Source organism: Panthera uncia (genome assembly GCF_023721935.1).
Source record: "Panthera uncia isolate 11264 chromosome A1 unlocalized genomic scaffold, Puncia_PCG_1.0 HiC_scaffold_17, whole genome shotgun sequence".
Lineage (NCBI taxonomy): Eukaryota > Metazoa > Chordata > Mammalia > Carnivora > Felidae > Panthera > Panthera uncia.
Genome location: NW_026057577.1, coordinates 84,181,496 through 84,204,739, shown reverse-complemented (window position 1 = coordinate 84,204,739; position 23,244 = coordinate 84,181,496). Strand labels below are relative to the sequence as shown.

Sequence of the window (23,244 nt, the reverse complement as noted above, 5' to 3'; positions counted from 1 at the left end):
ATGGGCTCATCATGATGGAAAAAAAATCATGTTATTTCCCCAAAACTTTTATACTAGGCTATTCCAGTGACTAATGTGCAATATGCATCAGAATTATTTTTCTTCTTCCTGATGTGAGAAAGGCAATATAAAGTTACATGGAGGAAGCAGGAGACAGTGATAATGACATTTACATAGCTCCTTACTGTTTACCAAAATACCTTTATACACATTACTGCTTTCATAGTTACAATGCTCTGTGTACGCTATCATCTCCATTCTCCATTATCGCTAACAAGCTAGACTAAAGAGTAATAGTACCTTGAGTTCAGTCTTATTTTTCAAAACTCTCGAATTGTTGACAAGGAATTTCTGGGCATGTTCCAAGCAAAACTACAATTTGCTTGAAATGCATCTTCCTCCTCAGTCCAAATTTAGTTCTTATTTAATTACGCTGTACCACCAACAGAAATCTGGCTCTGCCACCAACTGGCATATACGCCTGGGAGTAGTCCCTACCTTCTTGAAGCAGTAGTTTCCTGAACTAACATTGATAGAGCACTTACAGTTTTACAAAGCACTTTGCATCCATCACCCCATTTCCTATTCATAGCAATTGTATAAGGAAAACATGTCTATTTTTTTAATAGAGTACATTTAAATTTCGTGTTGATAAATGGCCCAAGATCACGCTGACAGTAAATGTTGGATGCAGGTCTCCATTCAAGACTTCTAAGCCACCACCTTATCACGAAATGTCAAAATCTCAGTTTGGGTTACATACCATCTAAGATTTCCTCCAGTTCTATCTGGCCTGACTTTAAAGACTGGGAAACTCTAGAGTTATTTGCATCTATAGTATTTTACTAATGAATTGTATAATATTTGGAATAAAAAATAAAATTAAAATCTAGTTATGAAAGTACTTTCTGACATTTCCTTTCTACAAGTGGGGTGTAAAGAACAAAAAATAACAAAAACCTCTCTCCATCCTCAAAAAGTGCATCCTCTGGTTTGGGCATAATCTATAAACATCCACTGCCAGAAAAGCACCACAGACAAAGTGTTCTAAGAGTCAGAGTAGAGAGGGGGCTTTAAGCTTTAAACTGCAGGATCGGTTTAAACACCTAGAGACTGGAGCAAGGAAACAGAAGAATGATAACCCAGAAAAATCTTGTCTGCTATCTACCTTATTAGCATGTCTCTTTTCTACCAAAAAAGACAATGTCTTGTTTCTTGTAAATAATAACATTATTGTTATCTTTTTTAAAATTGTATTTATTTTGAGAGAAAGAGAGAGCATGAGCAGGGGAGGGGCAGAGAGAGAGAGAGAGAGAGAGAGAGAGAATCCCAAGCACTCTCCGTGCTGTCAGCGCAGAGCCTGACACGGCCCCCAAACTCACAAACTGAGCCATGACCTAATCTGAAATCAAGAGTTGGATGCTTAACCTACTGAGCCACCCAGGCACCCCGTATTGTTACCTTTATTGTTATTCATTATCATTGTAGCCCTCCTAGTAAAATAGTTAGGCAATATTTATTCAGTACCTGAAATATGATTAATATGTATACTCAAATCCAGAGAATTACAAATCTAAGAAAGCGTGCAAATTTTAGGCACCACCTTCACTTTTGTCTTCAAAGTGATCTTTCTTTTTTGTTGTTGTTGCGTCTTTATCAAGAGCTGCCAAAAAGTCATTCAAGTGACCAGTTCAAATTTTTCTTCCTCTGTGTCTAATTTCCCAAAATACTAAAGTAAAACACTGGAATGAATGAAATACAAAAGGACAGAATGGAAAAAGAACAGAAACAGGACTAAGGCAATTATCCCTGAATGATTGACGTCTGACAAACTTCTCTATTACCCGTAATTGTTCAGTGTTATTTAGTTGTATCCTATGCCATTATCCCAAAGCCAAAATAACATCCACTTATACTTGTAACAGTGCACATTGTACAGATTCTTCTCCATGAAACAAGTAAGATGAATGTCAGAGAAGGCCTGGGAAGATATTGAAAACAAAGAACTCAATAGTGGATCACTCTGGCAGCAGATTAAATAAGTAATACATGAGCATCAATTCCAAACACTGGTTCCATTTAAATTTCAGCACTGCATCAAACATCAGGCAACTGTGTAAGATGAAGCAGGACCAAAGCAAGAAGGAAATTATAATAATGTAGCTTGCAGTACAACTTCATTTCAAATAACATCTTTCATATAAACTGATATCCAAAGTGCTTTACTGAATAAAATAGTACAAGAAAGTGGACAGCATGTGGTATAAATTACAGAAAACAGTGGTGCAAAGATACTATATGTGGAGCAAATTAAAGTATGCTATCATAAAGCCAACAGCAGTGGGAGAGAGCATGAAGAAGTATAGCAAAGTGTGTAATTTTAAATGAGGTGTAAGAAATTTGGACATTGATAAGAAAACCATTTTTCTCCCCACTTATTTTTTTTTTTAATGAAGCACTTACCATTCTCTTTTAGTAGAATGTGTTAAGCTGTGGTATTGATAAAGGTGAATTCTAGGATGCTTTGTTGAATATTGCAATCAATCAGAAAGAATGAGGGGTTCTGTGTGAGGAATGAAACGTCTTCCAAAATATGTTGCATATCTTGAAGTGGCACCTCTACAGGTGGAAACTTCCTCTTCCAGTATTTACAGCATGGTAGTTTAGAACATGGGCAATGACATCAGACCGATCAATCAGATCCACTTAAGAGCTGGATGGTCCTGGACAATGTAGAACCTTTCTTTGCCTCAGTTTCCTCATGTCTAAAATGAGAATTACAATAATATGAAACAATATGTCGTAAGGATTAATAACAAAATTTATATGAAATGTTTAGCAGAGGGGCAGTAGTGCAGCCATTTAAAATGTTAGCTATGCTAAATATTAGGTATGAAAAGGAGGTCTGAGTCCTCATTGGCATTCCAGAACCAACAGTGAGAACCTCTAGATTTGTCAAAGCCCAATGGCATTCAGATAAAGTAGTCAGGATTCACTTCAGAGCACTTCCCACTTAGGGTGAGCCACTTGCCCACCTGCCTCCAGGGATGCTGTTGTCAAGGGTATGAATCTCTGAGGTCACATGACTTTGGGTTTGCAATCAAGAAGATAAAACAACAGAAAACTGACACTCCTTAAAATCTGCCAGAAGATCCAGGGTAGGCCTTTGGTTAAGAGGTTCATAAGGGAGGGGTGCCTGGGTGGCTCTGTTGGTTAAGCGGCCAACTTCAGCTCAGGTCACGATCTCACAGCTCATGAGTTCGATAGTGCGTCCGGCCCTGTGCTAACAGCTCAGAGCCTGGAGCCTGCTTCTGATTCTGTGTCTCCCTCTCTCTCTCTCTCTCTGTCCCTCCGCAGCTGGCACTCTGTCTATGCCTCTCTCAAAAATAAATAAATGTTAAAAAAAAATTTTTAAACAGAGGTTCATAAGGGAAGTTAGGGTACATAAGTTCATCCATTATCACAAGCAAGTATGGAGGCCTTGCTGTAGAACCACTGCTTCTCCATGCTTCTATGGACTTCCTAAATTATGCTCTGCTCTGTGGCCTTGTGGGTTCCTATCAGATGATTGCCATGCATGTCCTCCCTGTAGGAGCCTACAGTGTTTATCATTCCTCTGGTATTAGTTAACTATCATTGTGTAACAAATTATCCCAAAATTTAGCAATTAAAGACAACAAACATTTATGATCCCACAATTTCTGAGGGAAATTAAGAATCCAGGAGTAGCTTAGCTTTGTGGTTCTTGCCCAAGGTCTCTCAAGAGGTCTTTACAAAGTCAAGCTGCTAAGTAAGGATGCAGAATCATTTCCAAGCTCACTCATGTGCCTATCAGCAGATTTCAGTTCCTCACCATGTGTATCTTTTCAAAGGACTGCTCATGATGCATGAGCCGGTTTTTCCCAAAATAAGGATCCAAGAAAGCTGGAGAGACCAAGGGAGAAGCTACATTGACTTCTATAATCTAATCTTCAAAGTGACATGTTGTTACTTCTGCCCTGTTTTATTGGTCACCCAGACCAACCCTTGTACAATGTGGCAAGGGTGTGAATAGTAGGAGGAAGGGAGCCCTGGGCCCATCTGGGAGGCTGGATGCCACATCCCCTTGTGGGTAGCTCTTCTTCAGCCCTGGCCACTCCTGGGCATGCTTAGCCTGTTGATGAGTATGATCCAGTTTGTCTCTCATTTTCTGTTCCTTCCAAGCTAAACTATCATGGACTACTGAATGATGCTCAAGTTTTCCTTTCTCAAAGCACAAGCCAAAACATTTACCCTATTACATATACTAAAGTACTTAAAGGCTTTTATCTGTCATTCTTCCAAGTAAACCTGAATATATTTATTGAATAGCATTAGCTACTAGAGCTCAAGGATCAGATATCTGTAACTGACGATACGGCACCTAACATCCTCATTTTTTTGAGACTCTAAATAATTATGATTGTCATCAATACGTGATAATGCTTTGATGGTAATGCTTGCCTTAAACTATCTTTTCTCTGAGTCTTTGCTCTCCATTCATTCTCTATTCATTCAGAATATCTTTCTCTGGTCCATTCCCCAGGTGTTCATATTCTCTCATGGCCTCATTTCAGTGAAAGCTCCTTCAGGCACCCTCCTCTGATCCTTCATTTCTCACTTCTCCGAGCTGCATTTTCATTTCATTTGTAGATCTCTTTTTCTGTTGTTTACCCATTAGAGAGTTCATATAGCAGAACTCTGTAATGGGGTAGTCCTGGAAGCCAGTCTGTTAGATATGAGGCATGGTGAGGCACAGGTGAAGAAATCACCAAAGTTGTTTTTTTTTTTTTTTTTTTAAGTTCATTTATTTTGAGACAAAGAACAGGGGGGATGGGCAGAGAGAGAGGGAGAGACAGAGAGGATCCCAAGCAAGCTCTGCACTAACAGTGCGGAGCTTAAAGCAGAGCTCAAACCCAGCAACCACAAGATCATGACCTGAGTTGAAATCAAGAGTCAGTCGCTTAACATAGTGAGCCACCCAGGTGCCCCGTCAATCACAAATTTAAAAAAATACTGCCAGCTTCTCAACAGTCATGGAAGGGTTCATCCCTAGGCTCCTAGGATAACATGTTTCTCTTCTTGGAACAAGGGTGTGTTTACCTTCCTGCAGGTCCCTGATTATCAATAGGCAGCATGACCTTTTAAAGCTGTTTGCTCAGTGACCTTATGGACTCTCAATCCAAACTTGGCTTCACTGAGGGCAGTTTAGCAATTGCCCTAGAGGCAATGGAGTGGGACTGACCCCCGTTTGCTCAGCCTTTACTAGCTCAGCGCTTCTCAGGGGCTGAAATCCTGAACCTTTCTGCTTCTGTGGATGACTTATTCTTGTCTGTCTTTTTACTACAAAAACAATGTAGCAGTTTTCAAGAACTTTTGAAAAAGAAAAAAAAAAAAACTGGGAAAAACAAAACTCCAAAAATCCCAGTACCCAACTGCATAGAAAAGAGTCTGTGAGTCTGAGCCTATGTATTCTACGTGTTTGGTAAATGGGTTCAAGTTTCCTGACCCCTTTACCTTGTCCAATTAAAACCATTGTGCATACACACCCATACACGTACACACTCAATCTTTTTTTTTCTTTTTTTCTTTTCAGGTGTGTTCCCTGACTCTCTTAGCTTCCTGGACACAAAAGCAAGTGGCATGTGACATATGCTTTCTTCCAAGCCATTGTCCATGTTTATATAATGTTTCACAACGTTGCATCACAGTGTGTATACAATTTTCTGCTCTTCTTTTGGCATTTAGCATGAGACCAAAAGCAATATCTCCATGTTGCTGCATAGCCTTCATAATTCAGCATAGGGAGTATTGGTCTCACAGACCTGGAAACAGGTACCACCTCTGTCATTTAGGAGTTGTATTACCCTGGATAATTAATTAACCTCTCTGGGAATCACTTGGTCTCTAAAATAGGGTTAACAATATCTGCCTCATGCTGTCAGGATTAATAAATGAGTTATAGGACACAAAGTCTTGGTGCCGGCCTACCCTAAATGTCCAATAAATTTTAGCTAAAAATAACCTTCATAAAATATAATGTTTATGTGGTATAGTATTCCAAGTGGAAAGTGGAAAGCAGAAATTATTTTTGAGATAGAACCACTCTAACATATGATGAAATACTTACTATGCACCCAAATCTCTTTAAATTCCAATTTTACATTTTACGGTATAAATGTATATCACATCATTATGTTGTACACCTTAAACTTACACAATGTTTTATGCCAAATATATCTTAAATTTTTTTAATGTTTACTTTTTATTTTATTTCTGAGGGAGAGAGAGAGGGACAGAGACAGAGCATGAGCAGGAGTGGGGCAGAGAGAGAGGGAGACACAGAATCCGAAGCAGGCTCCAGGCTCTGAGCTGTCAGCACAGAGAGCTCTATGCAGGGCTCGAACACACGAACTGCAAGATCATGACCTGCGTTGGAGTCGGGCGCTTAACTGACTGAGCCACCCAGGCACTCCTATGCCAAATATATCTTAATAAAGTTGGGGGGAAAATTCTAATTTCAGCCACTTGAATCTGATGCTTATCTACCGTTGAGTGCAGTGGTTTCTCTAATTACAGCCCTGGCATGTGAGAATGTACTTTGGTTGATTCCCCCAGTGTCCTTTTCTTCCTTCATCCTGGATACACATTGCTCCTAATGAAAATATTCGCCTGCTGATGTTTATGTTTACACTGAAGATTTTCATGGGCTGATCCCCAGGTTTTTCATGTGATAGTCAACACTGCATGCAATATGAAGTAGAATTTCAGGATGTTTGCATAACAGGGAAATAAGTGGTTAAGCACCCAGTAAATGAATAGAGGTTTTGCGGATATCAAATGTGTGTTAATGAGGAAGTTGTCAACTTCACAGGTTCTGTTTGAATCCTTGGAACCAAGGCAACAGGAAGAATGAATTCTGCTGATCACCGCAAAGAGACAGAAGAGGCTTTGACCAGAAAGTTCTTTTTTTAGTTACCAAAGCTCTGTAAGTAAATAAATAAATAGCACTGATTTACATTTAAAAATTTCTTATTAAGGGGCACCTGCATGGCTCAGTCTGTTGAGCATCCAACTTCAGCTCAGATCATGATATCACGGTTCCTGAGTTAGAGCCCCATGTCTGGCTCTGCACTGACAGGTCAGAGCCTGGAGCCTGCTTCAGATTCTGTGTCTCCCTCTTTCTCTGCCCCTCCCCCATTCGTACTCTGTCTCTGTCTGTCTGTCTCTCTCAAAAATAAATAAACATTAAAAGAACTTTATTAGTATCTATAAATGTGGTTGGTCTTGGTAGTTATTAAACAACGAACAGTGAAATTTTACTAGGGTTGGGCTGTTTTGTTTTGTTTTGCTTTGAGGAGGGAGAGAGTATTATGATTGGGCAAAGTGCTTAACTGCAATCTACAGAATCCATGTTTGCAAATTTGAGCAGAAAAGGAATTGATGCAAAGATATTAGACTGTTCACAGAATATCTGGTGGGGCCAGAGAATCCAACAGTAAACCTGAACATCCATGAGCAATGGTCAAGCACTTCTTTTTTGGCAGAAACACCACTGACACTTGGCATTTATGGTGCTCAGAACTGGTTCCAGAAGCACTGCCACTCCCTGTCACCAAGAACTGGATCCCTCTACCACCTGGACTGCCCCCAAACCTAGGTGTATCTTTCCTCTGTGCTCTCTCCAGAGATGTCTCCCAAGGATAGTCTGGTTAGAGGAAGCGAGGCCAAATGCCTGCCCCCTACTTGAGGGAGTCTGAGACTGCAAGTTTTTGACTTCCTCTTTGGGAAAGTGAGACATAATGTGGGGAATTATCACAATGGAAGAAGAGTGCTCAAACCTGTCAAGTAGCTCAAGTGATGAATGCACATTACAAGGTTAATCGTTTTGAGTGTTCTGTCTACAGTGATAGTGGATTTCTGTCCCTGAGGTGAAATTTCTTGCTGCCAATTTCTCACCTCTCTGGAGATGGACTCCACATTCTTGAGATGCCAAAAGTTTTCAAACCCTTTGCTGCCTCAAAGAAAATTTGCCATTCTTGCAATATGTATCCCTGCTTCCTCCGTTTCTCCCCTTACCAGCATACCCAGTGTTAGCATAGGTATTGAGAAGATAAAAATAAAACTGATAAAAGTGTGTGTGTGTGTGTGTGTGTGTGTGTGTGTGTGTGTGTACTAGATACCATGGAGGAATTCATGACCTCACCTCTGGTTTATAACAAAAGTGAAAGGAGTACATTGTTTCTTAGAAATTTGATTGCATACAAGGGAAATAGGATGGATGATTATTAGAAAATGCCTTGTAATGCAAAAATATATATACATAATTTCACCATCATTAGGCATGCTGTCCTAAGACAAAATGCTAATTACTGACTCTAATTGGAAATATAATGATTAAAACGGTCAATGTTTCCAAATAATAACTGTAGAGTAGTTAGGTGGGAAGAAAACAAAACTGTTTTCCAGTGGTATATTTAGAAACCTTATCAATCTTTGACATTCATAGCTAAAAATGGACTTAATCTGTTTTGTTAAATACTTGTAAGCCAAATAATTAATGTATGAAGAGAATTAGTGAAAATGTGGCAAGGTAATCACAAACCAGGTTTAAATAACTGATTTTACTAATGATGAGTTTCTCACTGAATAATCTGTATGCATTGGAAATTTTCTCTAATACTATTTAATGTATTTCACAATACCTTTTAAAATTATAAATATAGTATGCTCATTGGAAAAAATTTGGAAATACAGATAAGCAAAGAAAGGAAGACAAGAAATTTTAACATCTCTTGTGTATTATTAGTCTTCTTGAGCTGCCATAACAAACTACCACAGACTGGGTGGCTTAAACAACAGAAATTTATTTTTGTGGGACTTCTGGAAGCCAGAAGTCCCATATCGAGGTGCTGGCCAACATGGTTCCTGGTCAGACCTCTCTTCCTGTTTTAGATGGCTGCCTTCTCACAACGTCCTCACATGATGGAGAGATAACGGACTTTCTGTTGTCTCTTCTTATAAGGGCACTAATCCCATAATGACCTCATCTGACTCCAATTACTTCCCAAACACCCCATCTCCAAATACCATCACATTGGCCAGTAGGGCTTCAACATATATATTTTGGGAGAACACAAACATTTAGCCCATAACATCACAACTCAAAATATAAACACTGTTGAATTTTAGTTCTGTTTTTTGCATAAGAACAAAAACAAATATTACAAATAAATGAAAATACACTGATTTGTAATGTACTCTCTACTTTTCATTTAGTATATTCTGAGAATAACTTCCCTTTTAATTATGTAATTACACAATTAAGTATGTAAAAATACTTTAAGTGTCTTTAAATATTATTCTGTAGCATTAGAGTTAATAATAGCATAGAATTCTATTGTAAGTATATACTCTAAAAATTAGTTTCCCAATCGGCCTACTAATGGACATTTATTTTTTTATAATTTTTAAATATTTTAAATAGTGCTATAAAGATATTCTTGTAATCATTTCTTTGCTACATGCCTATAATTATGAGTAGTGGAATTTCTGGGGCAAAGGCTGTGCATATTTTAATGCTTTTGATACCATTGCCAAATTTCCCTTGAGAAAGTTTATTCCAAGTGTTTATTCTCAATTAGTAATATAATAAAGCCTATTCTTGATGTCTTCATCATTAACCTACATTAATGCAGGACATCATCAATTTTAAATTTTTACCAAAGATATGCCACTGTTGTTTTAATTGTTGTTATTATTCTATAGAAGTTTTCAATCAACCTTACTCTTAGAGGTTCCGTCTATCCTTAGAAAGGTCTTCCCCACTTCAAAATTAAATAATCATTCATATTGCACTTTTAAAACCTTTTTGTGTGCATAACATTTTAAATACATCTTGAGTTTATTTTAGAGTTAAATATACATTTTTCAAGTGATTAGCAAGTTGTCCCAATATTTTTTGAAATTGAGCACATTTATGCCTAAAATTTTGTTATTTTCTGCACAAAGAAAAAATTCTAATTAGTAAAATATAAAACTAAGCCTAATTTTAAAGGGTCCTTATCTATAAGTTAGTTCTCGTGGGAAAGACTGTGAGGATCCTATAAAGGTCATATGGATTGACTTTGGCCAGCTGTTGATGTTATTTTTAAAACATTCTGTGAACATGACCTATGATAACTCCTTGAATAACAATCCTGAAAATTAAATCTCTACACACACAATCTGCTTCCAACATGGGAGGTTGTACATAATTTTCTCTATAAGCATGCCTCATTCTAATCTTGAGGTCAACAACGCTTACGACAACACACATAATTAATTTTGATGTGTCAAATTAATCCTTGCTGTTTCTTGACATTTCCAACAAGGATATTGATTACTATCATGATATTTTAAACACAAATATCCAATAAAACCTGAAAGTACATTTGCCAATTCACTTAGAACTTCAAACTACCACTAGATGGAGTCATTAGGTCTTTACCAAATTGGATCTAATATAATGTAATGATCTTAAGGCAACAGATCTGCAATGTTTTAGTCAGCACTCCTATGCAGGTAATTTTTTTTTTTTCCTATACAGGTAATTAATTCATCTTTAGACAACCATGACTTTAGCTGAATTGTAATGAATGTCAAATTTATTTAGTAAAACTTAGTGCTAATAAGTATTACAACTTGGCCTTAAAAGTTTCTTCTCAAGATGAGCATGCAAAAATTAATAATATTACTATATATACACTCATAATAACCATTTGGAAAATATAATATAAGTTATTATACCATTCACAATAAATACAAAAGATATAAAGTACTCAGGAATAACTCTAACAAAAGATATACAAAACCTTTTTATAGAAAATTGTCAAACATTATTAAACAGAATTAAAAAGTCCTGAAAAAAATGAAGAGATATACAATGTTCATGGATGGAAAGACTAAATAATATACCAATGTTAGTTTCTCCAAATTAGTCTACATATTAAATATAATTCCAACCAAAATATCAATCCAATTGCTTGTGTAAGTTAATAAGTGGATATTAAACCCATATATAATAATCCATATATAACTCATATATATAACACATGATTTAAAATAGAATTTTATGAAGAAGAAGAACAGTGTGGAGGTAGGGGATAACATACTTTATATGACCAATGAAATGAAGTAGAAATCCAAGAAAAAAATCCATGGTGGCATCCCCAAAAATCAAAGACAGAGTTGGTTATTCATGTGAGAAAACACTAAATTTAAATAAAATTAAGTATTTATCTCACGTGAGCCAAAAATAAATTTCAGGACAACTAAGGATCTACATATTTTCAACCATACCTTTAAAACTGTAAGAAGAAAATGTAGTGTGTGTGTGTGTGTGTGTGTGTGTGTGTTATCACAGGATAGGGAAGAATTTCTCAAGACACCAAAGCACACAACAAAAATTGATAAATTTTCCCATATTAACGTTTGTGTTTCAAAATATCACAAGGAGAAAAGACAATACTTGGACCAAGTATTTTGCAATACATATACAAATATATATGTACTTCTTACAGGTATATTTTTTAAAATAAATAATCTAATATAAAAATGGACAATCCCTTTACAGTACAGGAAACCTAAATAGTCTACAGTACAGGAAACCTAAATGGCCAATAAAGATAGGAAAAGATGTTTTAAGTTCACTATTATTAAAGGAATGCAACTTAAAACTACAGAAAGTCACCTGTCACACTAATGAAAATTTAAAACTCTGCTAACTCTAAATTTTGTGATAATGGGTAGAAACTGGAACTCCTGTACACTACTGGTAGAATGTAACTTGTCATCATTCTCTAGGGCAGCTTCTCAATATTAAGTAAGATTCAACATGCTCATACTCTACAACACAGCAATTCCACTTCTAGGTATATTATAGAGGCAACATCTTTTGTAACAACAAAGATTTGGAAACAACCTAAATGTTCTAAAATAGTTTAGTGGGTAAGTAAGTTTGGTTTTTATAGTGTTGCATTATTTTACAATTGATATAAAATTTAAAAAGCATTACAAGTTGTTTATGGATATTTGTTTATCAAATTATAAAGAAATTTTTGGAAATAAGTATCAAGTTCATGATCATGTTATTTCTGGACAGGATGGAAAGAAAGACACAGGAAACTTCAACTGCTTGACTTCTTTTATAAAACAATAAATCTAAAACAAAAATGTTGGTAAACTTAAGTAGAAAGTATATGAGTATTCATTGTATATTTAAAATATGTCATAACTTGAAAAAAACTTTTTTGCTCCAAGGGTGCCTGGGTGGCTCATTTGGTTAAGCATCTGACTCCGGTTCAGGTCATGATCTCACGGTTCATGAGTTCGAGCCCTGCGTTGGTCTCTGTGCTGACAGCTCAGAGGCTGGAACCTGCTTTGGGTTCTGTCTCCCTCTCTCTCTGCCCCTCCGCCACTGGCACATGCTCTCTCTCTCTCTCTCAAAAATAAATAAACGTTTTTAAAAAATTAAAAAAAAATCTTTTTACTCCAACATTCAAATTTTGCTTTTAAAGAAATAAAAGCATTCTGACATGTCAGTTCATCTATTCCTTCCGGCCTTACAGTTTTATAGTCATTTTTGCAATATTATCTTATTTTTGTGTTTAGGGAGTAATATCAATAAAAAATAGCAAAGTGGGTTCTGTTTATTGTTTGATCTTAAAATTTTTGTTTTATTAAATAATCTCTATGCCCAACGCACAGCTCAAATTCATGACCCAAGATCAAGAGTCACGTGCCCTACTGCCTAGAACCAACCAGGTGCCCTTTTTTTGTCTTTTAAGGTGATTACTTCTAGTGCTTTCTCACAAAAATTAGAATTTTTATTTTAGTTTTTCTTTTTGAGAAGTAGTGGTATTACTTTCTATTTCTAGAGTCATGTAGACTATTAAAATCATTTTACCAGAACCCTACAATATCATTGGTAGAGTTTTAAAAAATGTATTTTCTGTTCTTTGTTTAGCTATCAGAGCCCTCATTTTGCAGCTTCCCTAGGCCAGCCAAGAAAAAGAAATTATATTCATACCCTTTGTGCAAGAAAGATACAGTTCTGCTGACCAGATTCCTCTATCTCACGCTTCTTTCTCTTTCATATCCACTACATGCCATTTTATGTAATAAATTTCAGCCTCCAACTTACAAATAATCATATTAAATTATACACTGAGTAAACAGGAAGAAAATCATAGCCATAGCTCTCCAGGAACCTGGATCGAATGGCAAGAGCTCCTTCTCCCGTGCTGTTATAAGTCTCCACCAAACAAAATGAATTTGCAAGACACTTTTCTACTTTCAGTTTCCCATAAATTGTACCCCAGTTAAGTTACCTGAAGTAATGGGAGGGAAATTTTAGTGATTCATTTATATTTTATGAGAAACTAGACTGACATTTTTATCCCTCCCTACATATCTTCACCCTAAATCAACTGTCCGCTATGTCATTGTTCTTTAACATCATACAATTCACATGCTTTTTTTAAATCTGATCTGGGGAAAATTTCAAAATATAAATGCCAACTTTGTTCCTCATCTCGAAAGTTTGCAAGAAAAGGAGGAAATATGAAAATCACTAAGGGAGAATGTGCTTGTGTGGAAGAAGTAACATTTTCCTTTCCTTTAAAAACATTGCTTTTAGGGAATATTCACCTGCTGGAGTATTACATGGATGTCAATCGTTCAACTGTGGCTGAGGTTTACAAGAATAGGAGATGGATGTCACAACTTCTGGTTTATATGGTATGCTAAGTAAGGGTCAACTCTGGGTCAGATTTGCCAGTTGGATATATTCTAAGAGTTGCCCATGGAATTGGTTATTTATAATCTTTTTCTGATTAGTGTAGAAAATTTGGAAAACATAGTTAGGTTATGATGTTTTCACTTAGCCTTGCATTGTAAACACAACATATTAAATAAGAATAAGTCTTTAAAAGTTTTAAAGTTTTCAGATTTGAAACTAGACCCAAATGGAAATAAAATTTTAATAAAATGAATAAATATGCCCCAGTCATGTTTTACTGGAATAGTTGGATGTACTTGAAAATACTTCTCAAAAATAACATTCTATTATGTTTGGAAGTATTAAATAGTCTCAGTGCAGTTCAGCAATCATTTATTGGGAATTCACTGAGAGCCAAATTGTTCTTGCTCTTCCTGTCCCCTCTAGTTCTTTTTGTCACAGGACTGAGAAAAATAATTAGCCCCCTATAGAGTCATAAACAAAGATCAGTTAGGGAGCAATATATTAAATTCCATTTGGTGCTGTTTCCCAAGTTCCATTAGAATCATTATTTGTCTTGCACACTAATCCAGTGATTGGTTGTGGGGTGCATTTCAGTGTTTGCGCAAATGCTTATTTGTTTCATTTCCAATTCCTGGAACAGTACAGGCAGTCCTCGTTTATGTACACAGTGCATTTCTGGAAACCACAACATATAGGGATCTTTTGTAACACAGATCATTTCCCCCTTAAGACTAGTTTCATAAGGGTCATAGTCCTAAATAAGGGACACAAAAACAAATAAACTGTAGCTATTTTCAGCTAACTAACCGTAAAAGCAAAGATTCAACAATGAGATACATCCATAATAATTTGAACAGAGAAAACCATAATTCATATCTAATAAAATGAACATGGGGCTTCCATATACTTTGATTATACAGTAGACAATGTACCTATAGCACATTAAAAAATGAAATTCAGCTATCATAGACTGATCACAAATGAATTTAATAAATTCAGTTAGCATTAATTTTCTCTTCCTTTCTAGAAATTCAAAAGGGAGGAAAACTTGTTTTGACTGGCCTAAATCTTAAAAAAATTAAAAAATAAACAAGGAATCTACAAATGTGTCTCCACTTTTTTTTCTTTATAAATATCTATATACAGTTATTGAAAATCCCTCCACAGAGTAGAAGGGAGAATTTAGTGAGTGATTTTAAAGATGATTATAAGAAAAAAGATGATAATGGCAATGGTAGGGACCTCCTTTCCCTTTAACGTCTCCCAGTGCCTCAGCATATTCAAAGCTACCTTTGTGGCTGTTCTGAGGTCACCACATTGCTGCAGGTGTCTCATACCATCTCCTTCCTGATCCACTGGCACTGCCAATGCAGATTTCAGACTTGGATAAAGACAGGACATGGTAGATTAAAAATGTCTTCAAATTCTTTGCTACTCTTTCCATAGACTCTTCTCCCTTGCCTTGAATCTCAATGGTCTTAGTGACTTACTAGATCAATGCGGCAAAGGTAGCATTCTGACACTCATGAGGCTAGGTCATAAGAAGTCTTGCAGCTTTTTTCTAGGCCCCTTAGAGGACTCTTTTTTGTTAGTCAGCTTCTGTGCTGTGAAGAAGCCCAAGAAACCCTGTGAAGAGGTCCACATGGGGAGGAACAGAGGCCCCTAACCAACAGCTAAGCTCCCAGTCTCCAAAGTGTGCTATAGCAAGAATGAACTGTCTTCCACCATACCACCTGATACCATGTGGAGCAGAGAAGAGCAGTCCCTGCTGAGTCTTACCCAAATGGCACATTTATGAGCAATTAACAGAATAGAAGTAAATGATTGTTGTGGGTTGAAGCCACAACACAATTGTAGGGCGCTTTGTTATGCAGCAATAGATAACCGGAAGGGGGCGAAAGAGAAGAAAACTTTAATGTTTCATGCCTGGATGAACAAAAGGATAATACTGTTTCCAGGAGAGAAGTCAATGGAAAACAGTGAAGGTAGAACATTTGATTGGAATAGTATGGAAAACTTGGGTGTATGAAGGGTATTGCTGGGGATCAGTGAGAATTATAGTTAGGATTTAGTATTGTTTACTTTATTATCCATAGTAGCATATCAGCCTCTATAACATCCAATTAAATCTAATGTGAATTGCAAGTTTATTTAAAAGTATACATGACAGGAAGGGGAAGCTTTTCAGAAAATAATACTGGACCATTAAGTAATTTGACTGGAGAGTGTATAATTACCTTTTATAAGATATGAATTATGCAAATAATGAATCAGATCAATATTGGTCTTGAATTCTTCCGAGGAAGCAAATTAGCATAAAATTCATGAAATGGCAGCATTCAAACTTCTTTAACTTTCTCTTTGTCTCTGACAGGTTTAAGGGGGCTTTCAGATTTTGTACACCTAATTAATGTCCTGCAGATCATATATTGGTATATTATCTATAAATAAGTAATATATCTAAAAAGTTTTTGCTGAAATTATCCCTGTAGGTGGTTACATTTAAATGCTCTACTTGGTCATGCACTGTAACTGTATGAAAATTCTAAGCTTCTTTTTTATCTAAAAGTAGGTAATCATTAAGTAATTTATCACTTTAATCAATAACTTTAGAGATAAACCATTGCTAGAATAATACAAAACTAAACAATTGGGTAGAACTACAACTTTCACCCTTGCTTATAGCTCATAAGGTCAAATAATTTCCAAGAAATAACCTTCATCAACCCATTCAGTGTGGGAGATTTGCATTCTGCACTCTATCTACTTTGTTAGAGAGGATTATGGCAACGATTTAAAAAAAAAAGACTTCAGTAAATAGACTATAAAGTTGAAATTGGAGTTATTTCTATTTAATCTTTTCACGTGTCAGGAAGTTCTAAGGACATAACTCACAGCATCATTCTAGTGAACTAAGAGTCAATGTATTTTTACAGCACTTAACTTTATGTGGAATGGCTTTCACCTTTTCCAGAATAGGTCGAAATAAGAAAAAATATTGGAATCCCTTTCATCTCCTATCTCATAAACTGTAAATATTTTTTATATGCACATTGCCTGGAACATCTTAGGAAAGAAAGGAGAAATACGGGGAAGGAGGCAGAGAGGGCTCCCTTAGAAACTTGCTTTTGTATTACCTTAAGGTTTAACCTGAGACGTTTGTGCTAAGTCTTTGTGATTTACAAAATGCAAATAGACACTTGTACCTGTAGGATAATATGTCATAGATTGGGAAGGTATAATTTCAACAGGGGAAATCTGGTTTGAAATACTAAGCATGTCTCTTCCCTCATTACCATTAATGCTGTGTGGGTCTGTCGCTTACATGGCATGACTTTTATTAGGGCTATGTCCTCATAACCATGCCAAAAATTGATGCTGCAGATATGACAGAAAAAGTAATACCATTTACCATTCTGCTAGGTGACTAACATAGCACTGAACAGAGCTGGGTTTTCACTTATAAAGCTTTAAAGGGCTTGGGTTATACATAAACTGAGTCTATTCTCTGTACTATATAATATCAGATCAGTTGATACCAGGAGTAGTTATAACAAGGATCATGATAACTACCAGTTAGTGAGTGGCCATAAGTACCAGGGTCCCAGGCACTTTGTTGAGCTCCTATTTTGAAGATAGGGAAATAGAGGTTAAATAACTTTGTAAAGAATGGATCTAGGATTTCAACTCTAGACCTGTAGTCCCCAAAATTCCTTCTCTTTCCACAACCCCTACTTTATATTCAAAAACACTATCTTCACTGAGAAATTGTCAAGTAACCATTACCATGAAGAGTATTTGGTATAAAGTACTTGTGAGCTCCCAAATTTATTTAGAGAGAACTACCATTAAAGTTTTCCTATGAAAGTCCAATCATGAGAACGCATTTCTTCTTTCTTTATCAAAGTCAATTAGATGGTTTTTTTAATAATTTATGTAATTTATGTCCTAAATTTGAGGACTCGAAGAGCAAATGCTGGATCTCAGAATTTCAGGACAGGATTGGTTCATTTCTTCCACTCTTACTATGTGTCAAGCACAGGATTTGACACAGAGGTTATAATAATAATGACATACAGGTAGCCTTGACCTTAATGGGCCCACAGTGAGGCCTCTCCTTTAAAGTCCAATGAAACAAAATGCAATAATGTTATTGGGGTAGGGAGAATTTACCAAAGGGAGCAAATGACACTAATCATTTGGAGGCCCTGAAAATTTGGGGTCTTAAAATTTTTTGGAGATCTTAAAATTTTTGAACTACTAAATTCAGCACCAGATTATTTTAGGGCAGGTAAAAATGTTGATCTCTCTCAGGACTGACACTTAGGCCACCCCTTTCAAAATAATCATTCTGTCAAAATACCATTCTGTTATGAATTTCCAGACAGAAACTGAAGCTCACTGATGCACTTTAAGTTCCATCAAAGGAACAGAAACGAGAAAAGTGTAAGAGAAGCTTTGGACATGGTTGGGTACTCTTAGATATGGTTACTACATCTTAATTCTGTTTGCAAATATTCTTGATAGTGGATAACAAGGAGAAATTAGGATGTGGTATAGTAAAGCATGTTTCTGCCAGGAGAAGCAGTTCAATCTGTGACCCATGACATAGATTTTCTTATCTAGTACTTTTTTTGGAAAACTTTTCTCTGCTACACTTCCACATAACTGTCAAGACATCGTCCTATTTATTCCTCCTGCTCTGTGCTTCTAATTCACGTGTCTCCTTCAAGTTAGGGAAATAGGCTACCCCTAGAGCAAAAATATTACTGACAATGCCAAAGCGAAGACAGTTGTAATGGGAAATACCTTGACACTATTGCAGGTACCGCCAGTGCGCCTGTTTCTGGCTATCAGTTAGCAACTGGCAGATGTTAAATTGACATATGTTAGGAAATAGCTTTTGGAGACTCATGTTTCAAAACGTATAAAAGAAAAACAGATGATACCACTTTTTTTTCCTTTGGCTTAAACGGGATAACTAGAAAACCACACCAGATGTGTTAAGATGTTTGTCTTTAAAAACATTTTGTTTCCTGAGAAAGAATGAGCTAAAGCAGGAGTGTGAGATGTACTCCTCAGAGTATGTTAGTCTTCTTTCATAGACTTTAAGTTTCTATTTTGATTAAAATATTTGACCGAAATTGATGGGGCAAAAAGCCAAAACAATGAATTCAATATTTCTATGGTTGCTCTAGATTTTAGAAACTGATGAATTACTCAGTTCCCCATAAAAATTGGTTAGTGGGAGATCGAAATAGAATCCTGAGGGAAAACACATCATGGAGAGGCCCAAAATATGTTAAACAATTGAATATGATAACTGAATAAGAATTTAAATGTTACTTTCATTTGCTTTATTTTTGTCTTAAATAATTCACTGTCACATTGGTAAGGTATTAACACAAGAAAACATACTTAGGTAATTGGCATTTTCTCTGTAGAGATTACAGTTTGACAAGGACATTTGTTGTTTTTGCCTGTTTTGTCATTCTCCTCCTTCAGGTGACAGCACTTTTAATATATATTTGAGGAACCATCCTTTTCTACACTCCATGGAGCTATTTTCCACAACTGACCTGCCAAGTCTTGGGGGGTGAGTATGTGATCTGAGATTGGCCAGTGAGTGAATTCTAACCTCATGGCTACAATGATTGATTCAGCACTGAACACATGACCTAACTTAGGCAGAAAGACGCATTCTTGGGGCTTTTGGTACGGTCATGAGAAAAACAAGGCCTCTCTGCCTGTTGAAATTCAACTTGTTGGATTTAATCATTGAGCTACTGGAAGATATTTTGCCACCATGAAAGAAGTATATATTCAAAAATTAAGACAACGTAGTGAAAATCAAGGGAATGGAGAGCAAGGGGAAAGAGAGATACAGAGAAATTGAACAATGATCTTATCTTTAGCTTGTGGATCCAATCTATTCTTGAACTTTTAATCAGTTGAGCTAATTCTCCTCATTGCTTAAGCCCAGTTTGGACCAAGTTTCATTCAGTTGCCATCAAGAGAGCATGACAACAACATGAGAAGTCACTTTAGGCTGAGGAGATAAAGGAAGGTTCCATGGAGGAAATACCACTGGGCAGGATCTTGAAGGAAACTAGAATGGAGTAAGCAGAGATGGAGAGAAGGGCATTGCTGATGGTGCAGCTGCATGACCCAAGGCATTGGGGTCAATCTGAGAAGGGAAGGTGCCCTAGGGTCACTGAAGCTCAGGACACATGAATGACCCCAGGTTGCATCTTGGTCCCAGTCACCCCATCTAGACTCCAAACAGCCCTGTCAACTGCACAGTACTCCATGGTGTGGAATTTACTCTTCTAAAAAGAATGAAGGTGCTTTCATGTGAGGAGACACACAGTCTAGAGAATCTGTGTACACTGGCAATAGAGACATAAGCAGAGGGACCAGCCTATAAGGTGGGAACCCACATCCACAGTCTGAAACTCCTGGCCCCACCATGATGGAAAACGTGCCTATTATATATTGGTTGCTCACGGCGAACTATCGAAATCTAGACCAGCTGAGAAGGGTCACCACTGAGGATAACGGCTTTCTAACATTTTTGAGCGCAGTAAGAGAGATATGTTAGAACACATATGCATATAAAAAAATCAAGCAAAAGATCACACAACAGGACTTACCTTTACTACTGGTTACGTACTCTGAAATTTTCTGTTCTGTGTGATTTTCTCTCTTTCTTGAATGCCAGTTGGATTCACTAGCTTGATTGCGTGGCCCACTTTCAAAATAGCAATTTGAAAAACACGGACCTAAAATAGCTGTCAGGAAGCACCAGCAGATGTCACTGTAGGTGACCACACTAGTGTGACAGCTGGAGCAGGTGACCATAGCAACAGCTGCTCCCTGCTGGGAACCACTGCATCTGCTGCAGTGTGTTTGTTTTTATTTAATTTGTGTATAGGTCATATAGTCATAAGGTCTCACATTTCAAAAATATAAAGGGCACACAGTGAAAACTCTGCTTCCCATTCCTGCCTCTCAGCTACCCTGCTCAGGGGCAAATCGATGTCACTAGTTTCTTCTGTTGTCTTCTAAAGATATCTCCTGCATATTCTAGTATAGACACACACATTCTCTTTTTCCTTCTTTTACACAAAGGAGCATAACACCGTTGTGGACCTTCCCTGTCTCTCCTTAGCATATAGATTCTTGCACCAATACAGAAAACTCCACTCTGTTTATGACTGCATAGTATTCTGCTGTACCAAGTACCACTGTTGAACCAGACACCTGCTGACTGTACCTTTAGGTTATTTCTGATATTCTTATCTCACAAACAATGCTGTATTGAAGAACTCTGTTGACTCATCATCTCCCACATAAAAGAATATTGATCCTAACGTCTTTAGAAATGGAATTCCTGAGTCAAAGAGTAGATACATTTGTAAGTTTGATACATATTGTCAAATTGCTTTCCAGAACCTACTAGTCTAGTTTCAACAAGCTTTCACTTGAATGTTCTTAAAAATACTGTTAAGTTTCCTGATCTTTGCCAATTGATAGGTGAATGATATCTCAATATGTTTTTAACTAACATTTCTTTTATTGTGAAAGAGATTGAGCATTTTCCCAAGAACCAATGGTATATTTCCTGTTACTCTTTTTTTCCACATCCTTTACATCTGCTTTAAAGAGCAACCATGAGCTGTCAAGTAGAAAAGGCACTAGCTCTTGCTTGTCTAAATAGCAAGTAATTGTGTATTTATTGAGCAAAAACTAGACCTTGCAGAGCACTGCGCAAAGTACTATGAAGTAGATGAAAAATCTACGCTAACAGTGATTAATCTGTGTGGAGCCAACCTAATTATTCCAGCTGCTTTCATAGCCAACACTCTTAAAGTGCAAACAGCCACTAGTCAATTATCAACCACTGTGGCAGATAAAACTATCCATCATCTAAATCCCAATTAGGAACAAATACCACACTAGGTTATGGTAATACAAAATGAACAAGACAGAATTTGGAGGGAAAAAATAAAACTAAGAGACAAAATTAAAGGTATTTTGTACTGAAAGCTGTTCATGGTACAACAAGGGATAAGGTCAGGAGTGGTCAGTTCTGCTGGGGTGGAAAAGTTGACGAATCAGGGTCCATAATGCGGGGGCCCCTTGATGTCACATCCCTCCCCATCTCACCATCCTTGCTTGAATTCTCAAAACATGTGATTTTCTCCAAAATTGAATCTTAACTTTGCTCATTTCTTCAAATTAATTGTGCATTTGCCTTACATTGATCACTTATCTTCCTTCTAAGTTGTAACCATCTAAAAAGCAAGGAGTCAGTCTTACTCATGCGAATGCCTGTACAACGTAGGCAATCAGAAGGTATTCCTGAATCGGTAAAATGATGGGTGGAGGGGTGAATACATTCCTTCCAAAAGGCCTTCTCTAGCCATGGTTACCCTACTTACTGCATTATCAGTCAGCCAGAGCCATTCTTCGCAGGTGCAACACCCTGAAGATGTCAAAGCCAGACCCAACCTCTACTCGGAAGACACTGAGGAACCTATCTCTCTAGGTATGTCAATGATGGAACAACCACTAACTCTGGAATGCTATCAGGACCCTAGATTATCGAATGGCTGCGTCTGTGTCAGGTGGGTGTTAGGATTTTTATAATATCTCAAAGGGTTATTTAATTCATCATTTTGGAAAATGGATTAAGTAAATAGTAAGATGTATACTAAACTGCCAACTTAGGTATAGGGCTATGTATATATAAACCATACAGGATGGCTTATGAGAATAATATGTCTAGTCTAGGTACGGTCTTACTAACTTTAATCTCACTTTACCTGAAAGCTCTATGACTACAATATGCATATACATACATACATTTTTCAAACAATAAATGACTGGTGTGTCTGCTACTGATCTTAAAAGGGGTTACAACCTTGAACCATCAGCGATAAGATCCCTGACTTAGTTCTTCAAGCCTTAGGTTTAAGGACACTTTCAGACTTCTCCCAAATCTCTCTTATCATTCTTCTCTACTTGACTCCAATGGCTATGCTGACCACTGGAATACTTAAACCAATTTGGTCACATGGCTGGCTCGCTCTTGGGTCCTCTGACCATTGGGTTTAATGATTGCTGTGGCTTATGCTTTAGAACATTGCAAAGATACGTGTTTTCTGTTATTTGTTTTGAGGCTAGGAAGAATAGCTTACAGATGAGAGTTACTTTTTCTGAGTTCTTTTCCTCTTTCAAGCAACAATTTCCCTAGCACCCTGGTCCACAGTTATGACTTTGGAACTAAAGGCTGCAGGAATTAAATGAAAATCTTTGTCTTTTTGACTCACTGTTTCTGACTCAATGGGAGCCATGTTTCTCCTCCTTTCTTAGCTTTTGTCATCAGTGTTGTTAATAGCAAAATGGGAGAAGAAACCTCTTGTGGAATTTTTAAAAAA

At 36.9% G+C, this 23,244-nt stretch overlaps 1 long non-coding RNA gene across 5 annotated transcripts in view; it reads left to right on the top strand.

The window, feature by feature from the left end:
- Positions 1-22,426, top strand: part of LOC125934357 (uncharacterized) — a 202,843-nt gene extending 180,417 nt beyond the window's left edge. For 4 of the 5 annotated variants that reach the window (XR_007461351.1, XR_007461349.1, XR_007461347.1 and 1 more), the window contains 4 exons: positions 6,893-7,006; positions 13,697-13,797; positions 19,307-19,397; positions 22,280-22,426. This is a non-coding gene — a long non-coding RNA (uncharacterized LOC125934357). Of the gene's footprint in view, positions 1-6,892; positions 7,007-13,696; positions 13,798-14,828; positions 14,899-19,306; positions 19,398-22,279 lie in introns of those variants that run through there. The other variant, XR_007461350.1, reaches the window with a different exon arrangement.
- The last annotated feature ends 818 nt before the right edge of the window (positions 22,427-23,244 follow it).